Raw genomic sequence first — 6,026 nt, 5'->3', positions numbered from 1 at the left:
AATCTTCTCTTCCACCTCAACCCGTTCCTTTTCAGAATCCAATTGAGAGTGGAATGCTCAAGGTCGATTACAATGTCCTAGCTCATCTCAGAAAGCTGTCTGCCAAACTCAGTATTTACGACGCCTTGATTCTTTCCAAAGAAGTGAGGGAAGCATTAATCAAAGCTTTGTTAGATCCGGATATTTGCATGGCCCAGTTAGCAGCTGCACAGCCTGATGAAGCTTTTTGTTCTAGAGGAGTTCCTGAAATTTCTTTTTCTGATGAAGATCTGTGTTTAGGGACGGCTGATCACAACCGTCCACTATACATAACAGTGAACATAGATAACTTCAGATTGTCACGTATCCTTGTAGATCCTGGTGCATCAGTTAATATTATGACTCTAAGAACTCTTGCCTATTTGAGAATAGACGTCCGTAAGCTTAGCTCAGATAAGATGATCTTACGGGGTTTTAACGAAAATGGCGAGAGGGCTTTGGGTTCAATTACTTTGTTGTTAGAGATTGAGGAGTTTAGAACTGAAGCAAAGTTTCATATTATAGACGCCCCAACATCCTTTAATGCTCTATTAGGTAGACCATGGTTTCACGAATATAGAATGGTTCATTCATCCTTACATCAGTGCATCAAGTACATCAGAGATGGTACTGAGCACTGTATTAAGGGAGATTTGCAACCATTCTCAATTCATGAAGTAGGAATTTTTGAAGATGCCGCTTATTATTTTCCTAAAAAACAAACGACTATTCCTAAAGATCTTAAATTGGCCAAAAATGAAATTGCACTTGAAAAGAAAAATGAAAAAAGAAAAAGAAGGGGAAACAGATGAACAATATCCCTACCTCGAAGATAGCATTCGTTGGCATCCTGCTCCTCCCTCACAAAGAGGTGGTAGGATGACCCAACGAGGGCGAGGTAGAGGCAAAGGATGGAAAAATCATGAAAGTGCAATGTATGAAAACATACAAAAGCAAAACCCTACGATACACATCGATTTAGAATCTGGTTTAGAGGATGAATCATATGTACCGAAGGATGAAAATGGTAACAAAAGGCCAAAATTTGAGATCTCTTTGGAAAATGACAGTGATGAAGATAAAACTCAGGCAAATATAGAGGATGATTCAGATTTGTCTACCTATGAAAGACTTAAAGGATATGTGAAAACTTTAGCTCTAACCCCACTATCTCAAGATAGTATAGCCGGGTTGGCAGTTAAAGTTTCACCTGCTTTGAGTGATGATTGTAAAACTGCTAAGTTTATTCCTTCTTCTAGCAAAAATGTTGAAACTGATGTACATGTTGATGATCCTTTTATGAATGAAATAGTAGAACTCCCTTTTGATTGGTATCCTTATTGTGTTAAAAATTTAATTGAGCAAGGTCTAGCTCCATATACTTGGACTAAACGTCAAGCTCAGTCTTTTGAAAGTCTTTGGAATACGAAATTCCATAAACCAAAGTCAAGAGCAGGATTGGGCTTTAATACTATTTGTCCATTTGATGATGATGATTATTGCTTAGTGATTACTAACAATGTAGGATCTGATCGTCTTTTTATAAAGGACATTGAAAATCTTAATGAATTTTGTTTAGAAACTTTAGTTGATTTGGATGATTTTCAAGTTAAGGAGGCACCTCCTGAACTTGAGGAGGAAATCCAATCAACTATTGATGAACTTAAAGAAATTAACCTTGGTAACGAAGAAAATCCACGTCCGACGTTCATTAGTGCCTTATTGAACGAGGATGAGTCAAATAACTTAGTCAAGTTACTTTTAGAGTTTAAGGATTGCTTCGCTTGGAATTATGACGAAATGCCCGGATTATCTCCAGAAATAACAGTCCACAAACTTGAAATTCAACCTGACAAAATCTCGGTCAAGTAAGCCCCACGACGCATGTGCTTAGAAATTGAACAAGTAATAACTGAAGTTAAGAAACTGATCGATGCAAGCTTTATTCGAGAGGAAAAATATCCCTCTTGGTTGGCTAGCATCGTCCCAGTAAAGAAGAAAAGTGGTCAAATTTGCGTATGCATCGATTATAGGGATCTGAATAAGGCATGTTTGAAAGATGAGTTCCCATTACCCATACCAGAACTCATGGTAGACATAGCCTCTGAGCATGCAATTTTCTCTTTTATGGATGGTTCATCTAGATATAATCAAATCAAGATGGCTCCTGAAGATGAAAAATTTACTGCATTCAGAACACCTATAGGGGTCTTCTGTTACAAAGTCATGCCATTTGGACTTAAAAATTCTGGTGCAACTTACCAACGAGCTATGACCCGAATCTTCGATGATTTAATCCACCAACAAGTGGAATGTTACATCGATGATTTGGTTGTCAGAAGCCATCAAAGGGAAGACCACCTTCATGATCTGAGAATCGTTTTTGAAAGGTTGCGCCGCTATGACCTAAAGATGAACCCCTTGAAATGTGCTTTCGGAGTTACTTTAGGAAAATTCTTAGGGTTTGTAGTGACACACCGAGGTATAGAAATTGATCCTTCCAAAATAAAAGCCATCTTAATATACCACCTCCTAAAAGTCTAACCCAATTAAGATCTCTTCAAGGTAGGTTGGCATATCTATGGAGATTCATTTCTAACTTATCTGGTAGTTGTCAACCATTTGCTGCTTTATGTAAGAAAGATGCCCGATTTCATTGGGATGAAAAGTGTCAAAATGCTTTTGAAAACATAAAATAGTATTTGTTAACACCTCCAGTTCTAGCAGCTCCTATTCCGGGAAAACCTTTAATACTTTATACCGCGGCTTTAGACAATTCTCTTGGCGCCTTGTTAGCTCAAACTAATGAGGAAGGAAAAGAGAATGCACTTTACTACTTAAGTAGGAGATTCCTACCAACTGAAGCTAATTACCCACTTATTAAGAAACATTGTTTAGCCTTGATTTTTGCTGCCCAGAAATTAAGGCATTACATGTTAGCTCATAAAATCAATCTCATTTCTAGAGTCAATCCACTCCAATACCTGATGACTCGTCCAACATTTTCAGGACGTTTAGAAAAATGGTCAATGTTCTTTCTCCAATTTGATATCACGTTTATACCCTTACGTGCTATCAAAGCTCAAGCCATAGCTGACTTCTTAGCAGCACACCCGATCCCTGCTGAGTCTCCTCTAAATGATGATCTCCCTGATGAACAAATTATGAGTTTAGAGGAGCAGGAAAGAAATACCTAGGAGTTATATTTTGATGGTGCCGCATCTTCACGAAAGATTGGGGAACCTCAAGAAGTAATCCCAGGGAAGGCCAGTATCGGGTTGGTTTTCATAACCCCTGAAAAAGGATTGTTGCGTTATTCTTATCATTTATTAGAGCCTTGTACTAATAACGAGGCTGAATACGAAGCTCTAATATCTGGTTTAGAATTAGCAATATCAAAGGAAATTAGAGAAATTAAGATATTTGGAGATTCACAACTTATTATTAATCAAGTTGCTGGTATTTACAAAGTCTTGAAGCCTAAACTCCTTCCTTATCATCAGTACACTATGAAGCTTCTCGAACAAATTCCAAGTGTAACTTTGTATAGGATACCCCGTGAAAGAAATTCTATGGCGGATACCCTTGCAAAGCTTGCAAAAGAGTTAGCTTGTATAGAAGAAGAATCAATCTCTATAGAAGTTCAAGGTCGCAAAATCTTATCTCTTATAGACTTGGAATACATCAATAAAATTTTTCCTTCTGAGGGTGAGATTGTTCTTGCTGTTGATGATGAAACGATTAACTGGAGAAAACCTTTCATTGACTACTTGGAAGAAAACAAACTACCTCAAGAGAAATCTGCTGCAGATCAGATTAAGAGAAGGGCTCTCTCTTATACGCTGATAAACGACACTTTGTATCGCCGGTCTTTTGATCAATTGTGGTTACGTTGTTTTAACAAACAGGAAGCCCAAAAGATTGTGACCGAGGTACATGCCGGGTTGTGTGGCGCTCACCAATCTGGTCCTAAAATGAAGATGAAAATTAAGAGGTTAGGATATTATTGGCCCTCGATGATTGACGACTGTATATATGTTGCACGTCGTTGTCACCAGTGCCAAGTACATGGTGTAGTCATACACCAACCTCCTAATGTCCTACATCCAACAATCGCTTCATGGCCTTTTAAAAGTTGGGGCACAGACATCGTTGGCCCTATCGACCCTCGCTCTTCTAAAGATCACCGGTTTATTCTAGCAGCAACAGATTACTTTTCAAAATGGGCAGAAGTTGTTCCGCTATGAGAAGTCAAGACTCATAATGTTCTTCAGTTCTTTAGAAATCATATTGTATATCGATTCGGCATTCATCGTCGAATTATATCTGATAATGGTCCCTCTTTTAAAAGTACTAAAATGAACAATTTTGCTAAACGTCACAATATTGATTGGAGATACTCCACAAGCTATTACCCACAGGCGAATGGATTGGCGGAGGCCTTCAATAAGACGTTGGTAGGAATTTTAAAGAAAATCTTAGAAGACAATAAGAGACAGTGGCATGAAAAGTTGGGTGAGGCTCTGTGGGCTTATCGAACCACATATAGAACCCCAACTCAGTCTACACCGTTTGCTTTAGTCTTTGGGGCTGAGGCTGTTCTCCCTTTAGAGGTACATCTTCCCTCTCTAAGAGTTGCAATTAACAATAGTATCACATCTGAATAAAACGCCCGACTTCGACTAGAAGAACTCGAAGGTTTAGAAGAGAAGCAACTGGAGGCTCAACAGAACCTTGAGTTATATAAATCCCGTATGGCTCAAGCACATGACAAATTGGACCGCCCTAGAACCTTTCAAGTAGGAGAGCTTGTGTTGGTCTTACGTAAAACTATCTTGACTCGTCGAAGGTTCGGGGGTAAATTTGAGCCTACCTGGGAAGGTCCTTTTGTGGTGGAGAAAGTCTACCAAGGAGGATCTTAACAATTGGTAGATTGTAAGGGTGATCGTCCTATGTTGCCAATCAATGGACATTTTCTTAAGAAATACTATGTATAATGGCGTTGTTATAAAGATTTTGGAATAAAAATACAAATTTCTCAGAATATACATTGTTCTTAAGTTTTTGAATGTGATATGTTATACTGGGTCCAAATGATTTATGTACTTTTGAAAATCAAAATTGAAATGTTGCAAGATTTGAAATAATTGAGATGTTTTATAGTATTATTGTAGAATTGTCCTTTTATTAATTTCCATTTTTCACATATGATAATCCAATATAAAAACATAATTCCCAGTGGAATATATGTAAGTTATAAGGATCATCTATAAGTGAAGGAAATGACAAATTTCAATACAAATAAATTTCAAGACTCTCAATCTTCCAAATTCATATCTCTATCCGAAATCAAAATCTCAAATCACATCAAACTCAATAAAAATTCAAAGTTTAATTCCAATTCAAATCAAAGATGAAATTTTCTAGTCTTTTAAGGTTAACTGTTTGTCCCCGTGCTTCTTTTCCTTAGGATTAGATCCGCTAGAGTTGGAGAACGCCCCTCGTGGCACCATCCTAGTGTAAATTTTAAATCTTAAATCGATCCTCTATGGTTAGGTGTGAGTCCCCAAACTTAGCCTTCCTTTCCATATGATCATCTGATCCTCTAAGGTTAGGTGTGAGTCCCCACACTTAGGCATCCTTTCCTTATGATCATCAGCTAGAGTTGGAGAACGCCCCTCGTGGCACCATCCTATTATAAATTTTAAATCTTAAATTGATCCTCTATGGTTAGGTGTGAGTCCCCACACTTAGGCTTCCTTTCCATATGATCATTTGATCCTTTGAAGTTAGGTGTGAGTCCCCACACTTAGGCATCCTTTCTTCATGATCATTTGCTAGAGTTGGAGAACGCCCCCCGTGGCACCATCCTAGTGTAAATCTTAAATCTTAAATCTTAAATTGATCCTCTAAGGTTAGGTGTGAGTCCCCACACTTAAGCATCCTTTCCTTATGATCATCCGCTAGAGTTGGAGAATGCCCCTTGTGGCACCATCCTAGTGTAAAAC

The sequence above is a fragment of the Dendrobium catenatum genome, unplaced genomic scaffold (genome assembly GCF_001605985.2).
Source record: "Dendrobium catenatum unplaced genomic scaffold, ASM160598v2 fragScaff_scaffold_133, whole genome shotgun sequence".
Lineage (NCBI taxonomy): Eukaryota > Viridiplantae > Streptophyta > Magnoliopsida > Asparagales > Orchidaceae > Dendrobium > Dendrobium catenatum.
The sequence above is the reverse complement of the archived record's forward strand: the minus strand, read 5'-3'. Positions refer to the sequence as shown.